Raw genomic sequence first — 19,962 nt, 5'->3', positions numbered from 1 at the left:
GTTTGAATAGTTTCAGTCTTTTAAAATTTATTCAGACTTGTTTTGTGCCCCAGCATATGATCTATCCTGGAGAACATTCCATGAGCACTAGAGAAGAATATATATCCTGATATTTTTGTGTGCAATGATCTGTATGTGTCTGTTAAGTCTGATTCATTTATCACATTGTTTAGATTCTTAATTTCCTATTGGTCCTGTCTAGTAATCTAACCATAGAAGAGAGTGGTGGTGGTCTAGTTTGCTAATGCTGCCAGAATGCAAAACACCAGAAATGGATTGGCTTTTATAAAAGGGGGTTTATTTGGTTACACAGTTACAGTCTTAAGGCCGTAATGTGTCCAAGGTAACACATCAGCAACTCAGTACCTTCACTGGAGGATGGCCAGAGGTGTCCAGAAAACCTCTGTTAGCTGGGAAGGCATGTGGCTGGCATCTGCTCCAAAGTTCTGGTTTCAAAATGTCTTTCTCCCAGGAAGTTCCTCTCTAGGCTGCAGTTCCTCAAAAATGTCACTCTTAGTTGCACTTGGGATATTTGTTGTCTCTCAGCTTCTCTGGAGCAAGAGTCTGCTTTCAACAGCCATCCTCAAACTGTCTCTCAACTGCAGCTCCTGTGCTTTCTTCAAAGTGTCCCTCTTGGCTGTAGCAAGCTTGCACCTTCTGTCTGATCTTATATAGTGCATTTAATTCAGACCCACCCAATGGGCAGGCCAACACCTCCATGGAAATTATCCAATCAGAGTCATTACCCACAGTTGGGTAGGGTGCATCTCCATGGAAATGCTCAAAGAATTACAATCTAATTAACACTGATAGGTCTGCCCACACAAGGTTACATCAAAGGTAATGGCATTTGGGGAGACATAATACATTCAAGCTGGCACAGGTGTATTGAAGTTTCCCCTATTATTGTAGAAATGTCTGTTGCTTCCTTGATTTTTGTCCATGTTTATCTCATGCACCTTGGAGCTCCTTTATTGGGTTCATAAACATTTATGATTGTTATTTCTTCTTGGTGAATTGTCCCTTTTATTAATATATTGTCTCCGTCTTTGTCTCTTATGACATCTCTTCCAGTTTGTTAATGCTACCATTATGCAAAATACCAAAAATGGATTGGCTTTTATAAAGGAGGTTTATTTGGTTACAAAGTTTACAGTCTTAAGGCTATAAACTGTCCAAGGTAAGGCATCAACAACAGGTACCTTCACTGGAGAAAGGCCAGGGGCATCTGGAAACCCTCTGTAAGCTTGGAAGGCTGGCATCCGCTTGCTCGCAGGTTGTGTTTCAAAATTGCATTCTCCAGATGTTGCTCTTGGGGTGTTTTGTCCTCTCTTAGCTGCAGCTCTTCCAAAATGTCATTTTCAGTTGGTCTGTGTCTGGGCCTGTGTGGCTCTTTTTATAGTACTCCAGTGATCCAATAAAGACCAACCCTGAATGGGTGGGGCATCTCCATAGAAATAATCCAATGAAAGGTCTTGCGCACACTGATTGAGTCACATCTCCATGGAAACACTGAACCAATAGGTTCCAGCCTAATCAACACTAATACATTTGCCCTCACAAGATTGCATCAAAGAACATGTCGTTTTGGGCGACATAATACATCCAAACTGGCACAACATCTTTCCATTTAAAGTCTGTTTTGTTTTGCTATTAGTGTAGTTACCCCTGCTTTCTTTTGGTTACAGCTTGAGTGGAATAGTTTTTTCTGTCCTTTTACTTTCAATCTCTTTGTGTCGCTGCGTCTAGGATAAGTCTCTTGTAAACAGCATATTGATGTATTATACTTTTTAATCCATTCTGCCAGTCTGTATGTTTTAATTGAGGAATGTAATCTGTTCACATTCAAAGTTATTACTGTAAAGGCAGTTCTTGTACCAACCATCTTATCCTTTGGTTTTTATTTGTCAGATCTACTTTTTCCCTCTCTCTCTTTTTTTTTCCTTTAAATTATCCTTTCTAATACTCTTCATTTCTATGTTCTTCTCCAGACCTTTTTCTCCTTTTTTTTTTTATTTTCAGCTGACAGAACTCCCTTTAGTAACTCTTGCAGAGCAAGTCTCTTGTTAATAAATTCTCTCAGCATTTGTTTTTCTGTGAAAATTTTAAAAATTCCCTCACTTTTGAAGGACAGCTTTGCTGAATAAAGAATTCTTGGCTGTCAGTTTTTCTCTTTCAGAATCTTAAATATGTCATACCGTATCTTCTTCATGGTGCCCGTTGAGTAGTCAGTGCTTAGTCTTATGTGGTTTCCCTTGTATGTGGTGAATTGCTTCTCTTCAATCTGTGACAGTCTGATTAATATGTGTCTCAGAGTGGGTCTATTTGGATTTATTCTATTTGGAGTTCATTGGACTACTTTGATTTGCATATTTATGTCTTTTATAAGGGTTGGGAAGTTTTCCCCAACTATCTTCTCAAATAGCCCTTTACTCTTTTCTTTCTGGGACACCAGTGATTCTTATATTTGTGCACTTCATGTTGTCCATCATTTCCTTGAGATCCATTTCAAATTTTTCAGTCATTTTTTACCATTTGTTCTTTTGTGTATTCACATTCAATTGCTTTATCCTCTAGTTCACTTATTCTTTCTTCTGCCGTTTCAAATCTGCTGTTGTCTGTCTATAGTATATTTTTAGTTTTATCTACCATATCTTTCATTTCCATAAGATCTGCTATTTTTCTATTTACTCTTTGGAATTCTTCTTTATGCTCTTCTAGTGTCTTTATGTCCTTTATGTCTTTAGCCAACCCCTTGAAGTTGTTTTGGAGATTTGTATGTACTTCTTTGGTAAGTTGCTCTACGTTCTATGCCTCCTCCAGCTTTTTAATTTGATCATTTGGCTTGGCCATATCTCCTTGGATCTTCATATGCTTTGTGATTTTCTGTTGATTCTGTGACATTTGCTTTTCTTAATAAGGTTATTTTGGAAGATGCAAGTCTATTTGGACATCTGTATAAAATTTGGCAGAACTGCTTTTGCCAGAGTGCACTTTTCCTGTCTTTCCAGTTGATGGCATTCTAGGGTCACCTCTCCCCCTCGAGCCTGCTTTTTTCTGTCTGCAGCTGCATGTCCAACCAGGTGGAAATCCAGTCAGCACAGCAGTCCTCCTTGCACCCTGGAGATTGCCAGCCCCAGGGGTGGGTGGTGGGGGCTGGGCGCTGTGCGGTTTGATAGAGAATCTGCTTAAAGGCACAGCGGGTCTGGTGATTTCCAGGCCTCTGAGTGGATCAGGCTTGGGCTGTGGGGCTGCGAGTTTCACCTTTCTCAGCCCTCAGCAAGCTCAGAGGTACGCTTTTAGTTGGCCCACAAGATCCCTACCCGGCTTGCGTTTGCAGGCCTCTGGGGTAGAGGAGGGCCTCCTGGTGCTTCCATGTGGCACCCTCCCTTATCCCTGCATCTCTGCCCATGTGTAACGCAGGTTTCTATGGAGGAAGAGTAAAGGCAGCGGCACACAGACTGTCTCTCTTGCCTGCTAATTGTTGGATTGGCTCTGCTCAGCTCTGTGTCCCCTCTCCTCCCAACAGAAGGGCCCCCAAGTCTTCCCCAGAGCCAGGCCCCCACAGCAGCCCACCTCAGAACTGAGGGGTAGGCACTGCATGCTGCACCAAGGTTTCTGTGTGTGGCCAACACACATCCACTGTTTCCCGAGTTCCCTCCTGGGAGCTCCTGACTGTGGGGTTTAAAAGGGTTATCTTCTCATCTGGTTGCTGAGATGGGAGTGTGTGAGTGCAGAGCTCCTCCTCTCCTACCCCAGACTGCATGTAGCTGCCAGCGTTGGCTGTGGTCATGATTGAATAAACACCCCATCCTTTGAGTCATAATTTCTCTGCTTTTTCATCCACACTATATATGTAGAGATCATTCTTTGGCCAGTCATACTCTAGAACCGCTGTCCCAGTTGTTTTCTGCCTTTTCTATAGTTATTCCATATGGGAGAAGTTTGCTCTGCCTCTCCTATTTCTCCATCTTCCCAGAAGTGGGGGTTGATTTCTGAACTCTGAATTTGATTGCATTGGTCTATATGTCTGTCCTTGAGCTATTATCATGCTATTTTGATTACTGTGGCTTTGTAATATGTTTTAAAGATTGGAAAGTGTGAGTCCTCCAACATTGTTCTTCTTTTTCAATGTGGCTTTGGCTATTTGGGGCCCCTTATCCTTCTATACAAATTTGATGATTGGGACTGTGTTGAATCTGTGAATTGCTTTGAGTAAAATTGACATCTTAACAATAGTTAGTCTTCCAATCCATGAACACAGAGTTTCCTTCCATTCATTTAGGTCTTCTTTGATTTCCTTTAGAAATGTTTTGTAGTTTTCTGTGTACACATTCTGTACATCCTTGGTTAGATTTATTCCTAGATAATTTAATTCTTTTAGTTATTGTAAATGGAGTTTTTTTTCCCTCCTTGATTTAGTCTTCTGATTGTTCATTACTAGTGTATAAAGACACTACTGATTTTTGGGTCTTGGTCATGTACCAACCCATTTGCTAAATTCATTTATTAGCTCTAGTAGCACTGTTGTGGATTTTTTCAGGATTTTCTTTATACAGGATCATGTCATCTGCAAAGAGGCAAAGTTTTACTTCTTTTCCAATGTGAATGCATTTTATTTCTTTTTCTTGACTGTTGCTGTAGTTAGATCTTCCAGTACAGTGCTGAATAACAGTGGTACCAGTGGGCATCTTGTCGTGTTCTTGATCTTAGATGGAAAGCTTCCAGTCTTTTACCGTTACGTACGATGTTAGCGGTTTGCTTTTCATAAATGCCCTTTGTTATGTTGAAGAAGTTTCCTTTTGTTCCTAGTTTTATAAGTCTTTTTATCAAGAAGAGTTGCTGAATTTTGTCAAACACCTTTTCTGCATCAATTGAGATGATCGTGTAGTTTTTTCCCCTTCATTGCGTTAATGTTGTGCATTACGTTCATTGATTTTCTTATGTTCAGCCACCCTTGCATACCTGGGATGAGTCCCACTTGATCATGGAGTGTAATTCTTTTAATGTGCTGTTAGATTTGGTTAGCTGGTATTTTATTGAGGATTTTTATGTCTATATTCATTATAGATATTGGTTTGTAATTTTCTTTTCTTGTTGTATCTTTATCTGGCATTTGTATGAGGGTGATGTTGGCCTCATATGAGGATTTATGGAGTGTCTCCCCTCTTCAATTTTTGAAAGAGTTTGAACAGAATTGGTGTTAATTCTTGGAATGTCTGAAAATTCTCCTGTGAAGCCATCTGGTACTAGGCTTTTCTTTGTTGGGGGGTTTTTGATTACTGATTGAATCTCCTTACTAGTTACTGATTTGTTGAGATCTTCTTCTTTTTTTTTTTTTTGTTTTTTGAATCAGTGTAGGTAGTTTATACATTTCTAGGAATTTGTCCATTTCATCTAGGTTAACTAATTTGGTGGTGTACAATTATTTACAGTATCCTCTTATAGTCCTTTCTATTTCAGCAGGGTCGTTAGTAATATCTCCCTTTGCATTTTTTATTTTCATTATTTGTGTCCTCTATCTTCTTTCTTCATCAGTCTGGCTAAAAGTTTTTCAATTTTATTTCCCTTTTCAAAGAACCAGCTTTTGGTTTTGCTGAATCTCTCTGTATTTTTAAAAATTCTTTTGTCATTCATCTGTGCTCTAGTCTTTGTTATTTCCTTCCGTCCTCTTGTTTTGGCTTTAGTTTGCTCTTCTTTTTCTAGTTCTGATTTGACATCTTTCTTCTTTTTTAATTTAAGCATGCAGAGCTATACATTTCTCTCTTAGCACTGCCTTTGCTACATCCCATAGTATTTGTTATGTTGTGTTTTCATTTTCATTCCTAATTTCCCTTGTCATTTCATCTTTAACCCATTGGTTGCTAAAGAGTACATTGTTCACTTTCCATATATTTGTGTATTTTCCATTTTTCCTTCTGGTATTGATTTCTAGCTTCATTCCACAGTGGTTGGAGAAGATACATTATATGATTTCAGTATTTTTTAACTTACTGAGACTTGTTTTTTGACATAAGGTATGGTCTGTCCTAGCGAATGATCCATGTGCACTAGAGAAGAAGGTGTATTCTGTTGCTTTTGGGTGAAGTTTTCTATATATAAAGAACTCATTTAGAGCATTTTCAAGTCTTCTATTTCCTTATTGATCTTCTGTCTAGACATTCTGTCTGTTCTTGAAAGTGATATATTGAAGTCTCATATTATTAATGTAGAACTGTCTATTTCTCCCTTCAGATCTGTCAATATTTATGTCATATATTTTGGGGCTGCCTGTACTGTTAGGTGCGCATATATTTGTAATTGTTGTATCTTCTTGTTGAATTGATCCCTTTATCAGTATATAATGACCTTCTCTTTCCCTTTTAACAGTTTTTTACTTTAAGTCTATTTTATCTGATATTAGTATAGCTACCCAGTTCTCTTTTGGCTACTACTTGCAGGGTATATTTTTTCCCCATCGTTTCGTTTTCAGTCTACTTATGTCTTTGAATTTAAGGTGAGTCTCTTGTAAACAGCCTAGAGTTGGGTCATGCTTTTTTATCCATTCTGCCAATCTCTGCCTTTTGACTGGAGAGTTTAATCCATTTACATTTAAAGTGACTACTGATGATGCAGGACTTTCTTCTGCCATTTTGCTATTGAGTCTTTGTAAGTCTTATACTTTTTTTTTGTCCCTCGTTTCTTCTGTTTATGCCAACTTTCATGTTTATTTGGTTTCTTTATATTATACCATATTGAGTTCCTTCTCATTTCTTTCTGGATATATTTTTCATATATTTCCTGTGGCTACAATGGAGTTGAAATTTAACACCCTGAATATGTAATAGTCATATTTGATTACATATCAACTGGATGTCAATAGCATACATATACCCTATTCCCATACCTCACAGTTCCCCCACCTTTTTGTAATGTGCAAATTATATCTTTGTCTGTCTAAAACCATAGATTTATCATTACATATTTTTTAATTGCTGTATGCATTTATTATTTGCTAATATTAATGCAGCAAAGAGGAAACAAAAATCTCACAAACACTCTACAGTTTCACAACATTCACTGCAGGAAAAAGTGATCAGGAAGGATGAACAGTAACGTAGGGTCTTAGTGGATGCATCCCTGGGGGAGGTAGACCTCGAACTCCTGGTGGAGGGGGTCTCATTCCTGGAGGGGTCATGCCTATTGTTATCCCTTGAGTAGGGGGCAGCCCAATTGGTGGGCCGATGGGTGGTCTCATGCTAAGTGGAAGAGCCAAATTGCTTGGCTGTGGGGTTGCTCTCCCCACAGGTTGGGGTGGGGTTCTGTGACCTGGTGGATACTATGTTGGAGCTCCAGCAGTGCTGCTAGTAGCAGCAAGTACAGCAGTTGCTACAGTGCCTCTTCCCTAGGGAGTCATTACCTATTGGGGTGGTCCCCCAACCCCTCCGACAGGGCCTGCTAATCCAGCAGGCACCTGGGAAATTGGGACACCAGCTGGTACTCCTCTGCTAGCCGCCCTTCCAGCTCCAGGGCCTCCTGCAGCTCCAACAAGTGGTACCCGAGTGATGCCAGTATCTTTGGAGGGTGGTCCCTCTACAGTTGTGGAAACCAAATTCTCCCCATGCAGCAACACTGGACCCAAAACCTGCTTTTCTTCACACTCTGGCTGTTTCACATTCTTTGGCTTAATCTTTCTGAATTCATCATAGTCACAGAGGATCAAGTTCATATGCTTGTCAAAAACCTTAAAGGTATCAATAAAGGTTCGGCCATCTTGCATGATACATCTCATTCTATAGTCAATGTGCTGTAGCATCTTGCTGCTCTTGCCCCATGATTGCTGTTCCACCAAAACCAATATCCTCAGTAAAGTTTCTAGATCCTTAAGACCTAGGAGAAGGCTGCCAATAAAGGTATGATGCAGGTTCTCCTACAAACAACAAAAGCTGGGCAGAAGCTTCAAACAGTAGATGGAGCCTGGGTTTTGCTTGGAATCAGCTTCCTTGATGTTTGCTTTAACTGCCTCTTGGTGTCTCAGCTAAGAATGCCCGTCTCAGTTCCACCTGGAAGTCCACCACAGGTACCTACTGATTGCCTCTGGTAAAACTGGCACTCCTGGTTGCCCAGTGAGGCTGTCATTCTACGTTTGATTTGGATTTCCACCTCTGGCACTTGCTGTTCTGTAGTCCGTCTCAGGTGTAAGTGGTCCCTGGCCCGCTCTATCATGCCGCTGCTGCCCACTCCTCATGCCAGCACGTGGGGCATCTCTAGCTGCCTCTCTGCTCTGCCCTTACTAGCACTTGGGAGAAGTAAGATGTTGAATTACATACTAAAAAATATAATAGTACTGGCATTTATAATTATCCAAATGGTAACCGTTACTGGGAGTCTTTATTTCTTTATGCTTTGACCCATTGTCTAGTATCCTTTCCTTTTAGTCTGAAGAACTTCCTTTAGCATTGCTTATAGGCACGTCTATAAGCAGTTTTGTTTATCTGGGAATGTCTTAATCTCTCCCTCCTTTTTGAAAGAAACTCTTGCCAGATACAAAATTCTTGCTTAGGAATTGTTTTTCTCCTAGCAGTTTAGGTATTTCAGCCTACTGCTTCCTTGCCTCCGTGGTTTCTGATGAGAAATCGGAACTTAGTTTAATTGGTACTCCCTGGTCCAAACCTGTTGCTTTTCTCTTGCAGCTTTCAAAACTCTGCACTTGTTCTTTGCATTCAGTAGTTTGATCAGTATGTGATGGTGCATATTTCTCTTCCAGTTTATCCTGTTTGTTTTCTCTTTGCTTTCTGGTTGTGTATATACATGTCTTTTGTTATTTGGGGGATGTTTTCTGTGATTATTTCTTTGAATACTCCTTCTTTCTTTCTTCTCCCTCTGGAACTCTCATAATGCATGTATTGGTACACTTGATGGTGTGCCAGAGGTTTCTTAGACTAATTTTGCTTTTGGTAATTCTTTTTTTCTTTCTACTTCTCAACCTGACTCATTTCAGTTTCCTTGTCTCCGAGTTCACTGATTCTTTCTTCTGCCAGCTCGTCTGCTATTGAAACGCTCCTGGAAATTTTTCATTTCAGTTATTGTGGTCTTCAACTCCAGTAAGTTCTATCTGGTTCCTTTTAAAAATTTCCATCTTTTTATTGAGATTCTCATATTCTTCATTCATTGTTTTTCTGATATTCTTTAGTTCTTTCTTTGTATTTTCCTTCATCTCTTTGAGTATATCAAAGATCATTTTTTTAAAGTCTTTGTGCAGTACGTTCACCATCTGATCTTCTTTGTTGGTGTTTCTGGATTTTTATCCTCTTCTTTTGGATGGGCCATTATTTTAAGTTTTTTGTCTGTCTTATTATCTTTTGTTGCACAGTGTACATTTTAATGTTTTAAACTGGCAACTCAGATTTATTCCCTGAGATGTCTGTTTTTTTTGAGTTTGTAACCAGGTAGTGATATGGGAGAGATTTTCTTTTAAGTCAAGAGCTAATACAAACAAGCAAACCTAGGCAAAGTCTTCGCAAAGTGTCTTTGCATTGGCTGGTACTCTCTTTCAGCGTTCAGCTCTCCTATCAAGGTCAACCCAAGGCAACCTTCTTTTTTCTCTCTGTTGTTCAGATTGGGTAATTTCTATTATTCTTACAGTTCAATGATTCTTTCCTCTGTCCTCTATTCTGTGTTTGAGAATGTCCTTTGAGCTTTTTATTTCAATTATTATATTTTTAAGTTCTAAAATTTCCATTTGGTTCCTCTTTACATCTTCTGTTTCTTTGCTGAGACTTTCTGTTTTTTTTTTGTTTGTTTGTTTGTTTGTTTTGTTGGTTTCAAACATTTGTAATTGTTGAAGTGTTTTCATTATCACTGCTTTAAAATCTTTGTTAGGTAATACCAGCGTCTCTGTGTGGGCTTCTGTTGATTGTCTTTTCTCATTCAAGGTGAGCTCTTTCTAGTTTTTGATATGATGAATGAGTTTTGTTTGGATTCTAGATATTTTGGGTATTATGTGTCTTAGTTTGCCAGGCTGCTATGACAAATATCACACAAATATCGCACAATGGCTTAAACAACAGGAATTTCTTGGCTCACAGTTTTGAGGATAGAAGTCCAAAATCAAGATATCAGCAAGGCGTGTTTTCTTTTTGAAATCTGTAGCATTCTGGTGCTGACTGCTTGCTGTTCTTGTGTGTTTTTGGATAGTATTTCTGCCTCCTGTCACATGGCATTGTCCTCTTCCTTCTCACTTATGCAACCTCTAGCTTCTTTTTATAAGGCTTCAGTAATCTGGATTAAGACTCACCCTTGTTCAGTTTGCCACATTTTAACTACAAATACCATCTTCAAGAGGTCCTATTTACAATGGATTCACACCCATGGGGATGTGGACTAAGATTAAGAATATGTTTGTTGAGGTACATAATTCAACCTATCACATATGTTATGAGACTGAATATTATTTAAATCTTCTGTTTTAGCAGGCCTCTGATAACCAGACTTGTGGGGGGAAGGGGAATATGGCCTTTTTACTGCCAGCTTGGGATGGAAGTCCAGGTTCCTCATTTGGCCTCCGTTGACAGTCTGGGGTGGGCAATGGCACTTGTTTCTGCTGGCTAGCAGTGGGAGTTTGGGCTCCCCAGTAGGCCACTACTGATATCACCCTGGTTTGAGGGGCAAGGGGGTGCCTCATTACTCCTCCCCACATGGCCTCCCCTGACCCCATGGGGTATGGCCTTATTACCTGAGCAGTGGTAAAACTTCTGACTCTTCACTAGATCTCCTCTGACAGCACCTGCCAGGTGGGGGTGGAAGTCCAGTCTCCCTGTGTGATTTTTCACTGATGACAGGTGAAAGGGGTGTTGTTACTGCCCACCGTGGTTGAAAGTCCTGGCTTCCCACTCAACCTTCTAACACCCTCCAGGCCAGGAGGGAGGGGCCTCTTGTTACAGCCCGGTGATGGTAGAAGTCTAGGCTCTCCACTTGGTATTTGCTGTTGGAAGTGCAGGAGGAATCACAGTTTTTTTCTGAGGTGTTTGGTTGGAGGAGAATGGTTATTGTCTAAAAGTGCTATTTCTCAGGATCCGAGTTTCCTAGGCAGTCTGCCTTCTTTTCTCTGCATAAATCTTATGTTTATTTTATATACAATGTCCAGGGTTTTTAGCTGGACTTGGCAGGAGGAATAGGGAAAAGTACCTGCTCTTGCTTTTTATTTTCCACCTTCTTTTGGTATATCAGATTCAGTGGTTCATTGATATTTGAGGACTTAAATTTTTTTTTCCAAGCTTGTTCTTTTTTTTTTTTTTTTTCCTCAAAATCATTTAGTTCTTCCCTCAATGTTGTTTTTTAGAATATCACACTTTTGGACTAGAGCGTCTAATTTTTTCTGCTTTCCTTTCAGATTTTAGTTTAAAATTTTCTTAATTTACTTGGAAATTCTGAGCACATCCATCCTGGCCTTGAGATGCATTCTGACCTTTGTCAGGAACTTACTAGTCTGTAACCTATTATTTGACTCCATTCAAATTCAGTATTTACCTTTCTTAACTTTCTATTCTATAGTCCCAACCTTTAACTTGAAAGGAAATTTAAAATATCTGTTTGCTTCAAAGACCTTCATTATCTGCTTTTAACCTCAGAGTCATTTGAGAAATGAGCTAGTTTTCTTCTGCCATTTGTTTCCAGTGTAATTGGCAGAAGTTACTATTTGGCAGATTTGCATTTTAGCTAGTTCTATATCAATTTTGATATATTGCAGAAAGACGGAATATTTTTATATTAGCTACGTTAATTTTTTTTCACCCAGATACTTCAAAATTCCCCAGTCAGGGTCATTTACAGAAATTCTAATTCAAAACCTGGGAGCTCTAGCCTGCTTCACTTAACTTACCCTCTTCCACCAAGCCTGTCTCTCTGGCTCACTTATGGTTTGTTTGTTTGTTTGTGGTTTCTCTGGCTCACTTATATCTGTAAGCTTTTAGTAAGGTAGTTACTAGTCCTGTAATGACATTCTTTCTTTTTTACCACCTTTCTTCAAACTAGACTGTCAAACAATCTTTCAGGCTACAGATATGTTTTCTTCAGGAGTTCCTTGCAGATTAAACAAAGGGGAGATACTGATTTTTTTTTTTTATCTTCATTTTATTGAGATATATTCACATACCACACAGTCATACAAAACAAATCATACATTCGATTGTTCACAGTACCATTACATAGTTGTACATTCATCACCTAAATCAATCCCTGACACCTTCATTAGCACACACACAGAAAAATAACAAGAATAATAATTAGAGTGAAAAAGAGCAATTGAAGTAAAAAAGAACACTGGGTACCTTTGTCTGTTTGTTTCCTTCCCCTATTTTTCTACTCATCCATCCATAAACTAGACAAAGGGGAGTGTGGTCCTTATGGCTTTCCCAATCCCATTGTCACCCCTCATAAGCTACATTTTTATACAACTGTCTTCGAGATTCATGGGTTCTGGGTTGTAGTTTGATAGTTTCAGGTATCCACCACCAGCTACCCCAATTCTTTAGAACCTAAAAAGGGTTGTCTAAAGTGTGCGTAAGAGTGCCCACCAGAGTGACCTCTCGGCTCCTTTTGGAATCTCTCTGCTACTGAAGCTTATTTCATTTCCTTTCACATCCCCCTTTTGGTCAAGAAGATGTTCTCCGTCCCACGATGCCAGGTCTACATTCCTCCCCGGGAGTCATATTCCACATTGCCAGGGAGATTCACTCCCCTGGGTGTCTGATCCCACGTAGGGGGGAGGGCAGTGATTTCACCTTTCAAGTTGGCTTAGCCAGAGAGAGAGGGCCACATCTGAGCAACAAAGAGGATTTCGGGAGGAGGCTCTTAGGCACAATTATAGGGAGGTCTAGCGTCTCCTTTGCAGCAACAGTCTTCGCAAGGGCAAATCCTGTGGTAGAGGGCTCAACCCATCAAACCATCAGTCCCCTATGTCTGTGGTCATGTTAGCAACCATCGAGGTGGGGTAGGCGAATACCCCTGCATTCTCCACAGGCTCCTCAAGGGGGCATTACATCTTTTTTTCCTTGTTTTTCTTTTTTCTTTTTTAACTTTCCCTTCTTTTTTAAATCAACTGCATGAAAAACAAGTTACAAAGAAAACAAACATACAATAAAAGAACATTTCAAAGAGACCATAACAAGGGAGTAAGAAAAAGACAGCTAACCTAAGATAACTGCTTAACTTCCAACACGTTCCTACTTTACCCCAAGAAAGTTACCTAATATAGCAACATTTCTGTGAACTTGTTCCTACTATATCCATCAGAAATTAACAGACCATAGTCATTCCTGGGCATCCCCAGAACGTTAAATAGCTTATCTGTTCTTCTTGGATTATTGTTCCCCCTTCCTTAATTGCTCTCTGTCGCTAGTTCCCCTACATTCTACATTATAAACCATTTGTTTTACATTTTTCAAAGTTCACATTAGTGGTAGCATATAATATTTCTCTTTTTGTGCCTGGCTTATTTCGCTCAGCATTTTGTCTTCAAGGTTCATCCATGTTGTCATATGTTTCACGAGATCGTTCCTTCTTACTGCCGCGTAGTATTCCATCGTGTGTATATACCACATTTTCTTTATCCACTCATCTGTTGAAGGACATTTGGGTTGTTTCCATCTCTTGGCAATTGTGAATAATGCTGCTATGAACATTGGCATGCAGATATCTGTTCGTGTCACTGCTTTCCAATCTTCCGGGTATATACCGAGAAGTGCAATAGCTGGATCGAATGGTAACTCTATATCTAGTTTTCTAAGGAACTGCCAGACTGACTTCCAGAGTGGCTGAACCATTATACAGTCCCACCAACAATGAATAAGAGTTCCAATTTCTCCACATCCCCTCCAGCATTTGTAGTTTCCTGTTTGTTTAATGGCAGCCATTCTAACCGGTGTTAGATGGTATCTCATTGTGGTCTTAATTTGCATCTCTCTAATAGCTAGTGAAGCTGAACATTTTTTCATGTGTTTCTTGGCCATTTGTATTTCCTCTTCAGAGAACTGTCTTTTCATATCTTTTGCCCATTTTATAATTGGGCTGTCTGTACTATTGTCATTGAGTTGTAGGATTTCTTTGTATATGCAACATATCAGTCTTTTGTCAGATACATGGTTTCCAAAAATTTTTTCCCATTGAGATGGCTGCCTCTTTACCTTTTTGAGAAATTCCTTTGAGGTGCAGAAACTTCTAAGCTTGAGGAGTTCCCATTTATCTATTTTCTCTTTTGTTGCTTGTGCTTTGGGTGTAAAGTCTAGGAAGTGGCCGCCTAATACAAGGTCTTGAAGATGTTTTCCTACATTACCTTCTAGGAGTTTTATGGTACTTTCTTTTATATTGAGATCTTTGGTCCATTTTGAGTTAATTTTTGTGCAGGGAGTGAGGTAGGGGTCCTCTTTCATTCTTTTGGATATGGATATCCAACTCTCCCAGCCCCATTTGTTGAAAAGACCATTATGACTCGGTTCAGTGACTTTGGGGGCCTTATCAAAGATCAGTCGGCCATAGATCTGAGGGTCTATCTCTGAATTCTCAATTCGATTCCATTGATCTATATGTCTATCTTTGTGCCAGTACCATGCTGTTTTGGCAACTGTGGCTTTATAATAAGCTTCAAAGTCAGGGAGTGTAAGTCCTCCCACTTCGTTTTTCTTTTTTAGAGTGTCTTTAGCAATTCGAGGCATCTTCCCTTTCCAAATAAATTTGATAACTAGCTTTTCCAAGTCTGCAAAGTAGGTTGTTGGAATTTTGATTGGGATTGCATTGAATCTGTAGATGAGTTTGGGTAGAATTGACATCTTAATGACATTTAGCCTTCCTATCCATGAACATGGAATATTTTTCCATCTTTGAAGGTCCTCTTCTATTTCTTTTAGTAGAGTTATGTAGTTTTCTTTGTATAGGTCTTTTACATCTTTGGTTAAGTTTATTCCTAGGTACTTGATTTTTTTAGTTGCTATTGAAAATGGTATCTTTTTCTTGAGTGTCTCTTCAGTTTGTTCATTTCTAGCATATAGAAACATTACTGACTTATGTGCATTAATCCTGTATCCCGCTACTTTGCTAAATTTGTTTATTAGCTCTAGTACCTGTATCGTCAATTTCTCAGGGTTTTCTAGATATAAGATCATATCATCTGCAAACAATGACAGTTTTACTTCTTCTTTTCCAATTTGGATGCCTTTTATTTCTTTGTCTTGCCGGATTGCCCTGGCTAGCACTTCCAGCACAATGTTGAATAACAGTGGTGACAGCGGGCATCCTTGTCTTGTTCCTGATCTTAGAGGGAAGGCTTTCAGTCTCTCACCATTGAGTACTATGCTGGCTGTGGGTTTTTCATATATGCTCTTTATCATGTTGAGGAAGTTTCCTTCAATTCCTGCCTTTTGAAGTGTTTTTATCAAAAAGGGATGTTGGATTTTGTCAAATGCTTTTTCAGCATCTATTGAGATGATCATTTGATTTTTCCCTTTTGACTTGTTAATGTGTTGTAATACATTGATTGATTTTCTTATGTTGAACCATCCTTGCATGCCTGGAATGAACCCCACTTGGTCATGGTGTATGATTTTTTTAATGTGTCTTTGGATTCGAATTGCAAGTATTTTGTTGAGGATTTTTGCATCTATATTCATTAGGGAGATTGGCCGGTAGTTTTCCTTTTTTGTAGCATCTTTGCCTGGTTTTGGTATTAGATTGATGTTAGCTTCATAAAATGAGTTAGGTAGTGTTCCATTTTCTTCAATGTTTTGAAAGAGTTTGAGTAAGATTGGTGTCCGTTCTTTCTGGAAAGTTTGGTAGAATTCCCCTGTGAAGCCATCTGGCCCTGGGCATTTATTTGTCGGAAGATTTTTGATGACTGATTGGATCTCTTTGCTTGTGATGGGTTGGCTGAGGTCTTGTATTTCTTCTCTGGTCAGTCTAGGTTGTTCATATGTTTCCAGGAAATTGTCCATTTCTTCTACATTATCCTGTTTGTTGCCATACAGTTGTTCATAATATCCTCTTATAATTTTTTTAATTTCTTTGGGATCTGCAGTTATGTCACCTTTTTCATTCATTATTTTGTTTATATGGGTCTTCTCTCTTTTTGATTTTGTCAGTCTAGCTAGGGGCTTGTCAATCTTGTTGATCTTCTCAAAGAACCAACTTTTGGTGATATTTATCCTTTCTATTGTTTTTTTGTTCTCTATGTCATTTATTTCTGCTTTAATCCTTGTTATTTCTTTTCTTGTACTTGGTTTAGGATTGGTTTGCTGTTCATTTTCTAGCTTCTTCAGTTGATCCATTAGTTCTTTGATTTTGGCTCTTTCTTCCTTTTTAATATATGCGTTTAGTGCTATAAATTTCCCCCTTAGCACTGCTTTTGCTGCATCCCATAGGTTTTGGTATGTTGTATTCTCATTTTCATTCGTCTCTATACATTTAGCAATTTCCCTTGCTATTTCTTCGTTAACCCACTGATTGTTTAGGTGTGTGTTGTTTAACCTCCAGGTATTTGTGAATTTTCTAAGTCTCTGATGGTTATTGACTTCTAATTGTATTCCATTGTGGTCAGAGAATGTGCTTTGAATAATTTCAATCTTTTTAAATTTATTGAGGCTTGTTTTATGTCCCAGCATATGATCTATTCTGGAGAAAGTTCCATGAGCACTAGAAAAGTATGTGTTTCCTGGTGATTTGGGATGTAATGTCCTGTATATGTCTGTTAAATCTAATTCATTTATCAGATTGTTTAGGTTTTCAGTTTCCTTATTGGTCTTCTGTCTGGTTGATCTATCTATAGGAAAGAGTGATATGTTGAAGTCTCCCACAATTATTGTGGAAACATCAATTGCTTCCTTTAGTTTTTTTTTTTTTTTTTTTTTTTTTTTTTTATCATCATTTTATTGAGATATATTCACATACCACGCAGTCATACAAAACAAATTGTACTTTCGATTGTTTACAGTACCATTACATAGTTGTACATTCATCACCTAAATCAATCCCTGACACCTTCATTAGCACACACACAAAAATAACAAGAATAATAATTAGAGTGAAAAAGAGCAATTGAAGTAAAAAAGAACACTAGGTACCTTTGTCTGTTTGTTTGCTTCCCCTACTTTTCTACACATCCATCCATAAACTAGACAAAGTGGAGTTTGGTCCTTATGGCATTCCCAATCCCACTGTCACCCCTCATAAGCTACATTTTTATACAACTGTCTTCGAGATTCATGGGTTCTGGGTTGTAGTTTAATAGTTTCAGGTATCCACCACCAGCTACCCCAATTCTTTAGAACCTAAAAAAGGTTGTCTAAAGTGTGCGTAAGAGTGCCCACCAGAGTGATCTCTCGGCTCGTTTTGGAATCTCTCTGCCACTGAAGCTTATTTCATTTCCTTTCACATCCCCCTTTTGGTCAAGAAGATGTTCTCCATCCCACGATGCCGGGTCTACATTCCTCCCCGGGAGTCATATTCCACGTTGCCAGGGAGATTCACTTCCCTGGGTGTCTGATCCCACGTAGGGGGGAGGGCAGTGATTTCACCTTTCAAGTTGGCTTAGCCAGAGAGAGAGGGCCACATCTGAGCAACAAAGAGGCATTCAGGAGGAGACTCTTAGGCACAAATACAGGGAGGCCTAGCCTCTCCTTTGCAGCAACCGTCTTCCCAAGGGTAAAACTTATGGTAGAGGGCTCAACCCATCAAACCACCAGTCCCCTATGTCTGTGGTCATGTTAGCAACCATGGAGGTGGGGTAGGCGAATACCCCTGCATTCTCCACAGGCTCCTCAAGGGGGCACTACATCGTTTTTTTTTTTTTTTTTTTTTCCTTGTTTGTCTTTTTTCTTTTTTTTTTTTTTTTTAACTTTCCCTTCTTTTTTCAAATCAACTGTATGAAAAAAAAAGTTAAAAAGAAAACAAACATACAATAAAAGAACATTTCAAAGAGACCATAGCAAGGGAGTAAGAAAAAGACAACTAACCTAAGATAACTGCTTAACTTCCAACATGTTCCTACTTTACCCCAAGAAAGTTACATACTATAGCAACATTTCAGTGAACTTGTTCCTACTACATCCATCAGAAATTAACAGACCATAGTCATTTCTGGGCATCCCCAGAACGTTAAATAGCTTATCTGTTCTTCTTGGATTATTGTTCCCCCTTCCTTAATTGCTCTCTACTGCTAGTTCCCCTACATTCTACATTATAAACCATTTGTTTTACATTTTTCAAAGTTCACATTAGTGGTAGCATATAATATTTCTCTTTTTGTGCCTGGCTTATTTCGCTCAGCATTATGTCTTCAAGGTTCATCCATGTTGTCATATGTTTCACCAGATCGTTCCTTCTTACTGCCGCGTAGTATTCCATCGTGTGTATATACCACATTTTATTTATCCACTCATCTGTTGATGGACATTTGGGTTGTTTCCATCTCTTGGCAATTGTGAATAATGCTGCTATGAACATTGGCGTGCAGATATCTGTTCGTGTCACTGCTTTCCGATCTTCCGGGTATATCCCGAGAAGTGCAATCGCTGGATCGAATGGTAGCTCTATCTCTAGTTTTCTAAGGAACTGCCAGACTGACTTCCAGAGTGGCTGAACCATTATACAGTCCCACCAACAATGAATAAGAGTTCCAATTTCTCCACATCCCCTCCAGCATTTGTAGTTTCCTGTTTGTTTAATGGCAGCCATTCTAACCGGTGTTAGATGGTATCTCATTGTGGTCTTAATTTGCATCTCTCTAATAGCTAGTGAAGCTGAACATTTTTTCATGTGTTTCTTGGCCATTTGTATTTCCTCTTCAGAGAACTGTCTTTTCATATCTTTTACCCATTTTATAATTGGGCTGTCTGTACTATTGTCATTGAGTTGTAGGATTTCTTTGTATATGTAAGATATCAGTCTTTTGTCAGATACATGGTTTCCAAAAATTTTTTCCCATTGAGTTGGCTGCCTCTTTACCTTTTTGAGAAATTCCTTTGAGGTGCAGAAACTTCTAAGCTTGAGGAGTTCCCATTTATCTATTTTCTCTTTTGTTGCTTGTGCTTTGGGTGTAAAGTCTAGGAAGTGGCCTCCTAATACAAGGTCTTGAAGATGTTTTCCTACATTATCTTCTAGGAGTTTAATGGTACTTTCTTTTATATTGAGATCTTTGGTCCATTTTGAGTTAATTTTTGTGTAGGGGGTGAGGTAGGGGTCCTCTTTCATTCTTTTGGATATGGATATCCAACTCTCCCAGCCCCATTTGTTGAAAAGACCATTATGGCTCAGTTCGGTGACTTTGGGGGCCTTATCAAAGATCAGTCGGCCATAGATCTGAGGGTCTATCTCTGAATTCTCAATTCGATTCCATTGATCTATATGTCTATCTTTGTGCCAGTACCATGCTGTTTTGGCAACTGTGGCTTTATAATAAGCTTCAAAGTCAGGGAGTGTAAGTCCTCCCACTTCGTTTTTCTTTTTTAAAGTGTCTTTAGCAATTCGAGGCATCTTCCCTTTCCAAATAAATTTGATAACTAGCTTTTCCAAGTCTGCAAAGTAGGTTGTTGGAATTTTGATTGGGATTGCATTGAATCTGTAGATGAGTTTGGGTAGAATTGACATCTTAATGACATTTAGCCTTCCTATCCATGAACATGGAATATTTTTCCATCTTTTAAGGTCCCCTTCTATTTCTTTTAGTAGAGTTATGTAGTTTTCTTTGTATAGGTCTTTTACATCTTTGGTTAAGTTTATTCCTAGGTACTTGATTTTTTTAGTTGCTATTGAAAATGGTATCTTTTTCTTGAGTGTCTCTTCAGTTTGTTCATTTCTAGCATATAGAAACATTACTGACTTATGTGCATTAATCTTGTATCCCGCTACTTTGCTAAATTTGTTTATTAGCTCTAGTAGGTGTATCGTTGATTTCTCAGGGTTTTCTAGATATAAGATCATATCATCTGCAAACAATGA

The 19,962-nt window shown here is 38.9% G+C and overlaps 1 protein-coding gene and 2 pseudogenes across 2 annotated transcripts in view; 1 reads left to right on the top strand and 2 right to left on the bottom strand.

The window, feature by feature from the left end:
* The window catches only part of ALG9 (ALG9 alpha-1,2-mannosyltransferase), a 162,961-nt gene that overhangs the window by 69,389 nt on the left and 73,610 nt on the right, over window positions 1–19,962 (top strand). The window lies entirely within an intron of this gene.
* Window positions 7,076–7,825, bottom strand: LOC119535882 (annotated as a pseudogene).
* On the bottom strand, window positions 7,995–8,205 carry LOC119535881 (annotated as a pseudogene).

Source organism: Choloepus didactylus, chromosome 6, assembly GCF_015220235.1.
Source record: "Choloepus didactylus isolate mChoDid1 chromosome 6, mChoDid1.pri, whole genome shotgun sequence".
Taxonomy (NCBI): Eukaryota; Metazoa; Chordata; class Mammalia; order Pilosa; family Megalonychidae; genus Choloepus; species Choloepus didactylus.
The sequence above is the reverse complement of the archived record's forward strand: the minus strand, read 5'-3'. Positions and strand labels throughout refer to the sequence as shown.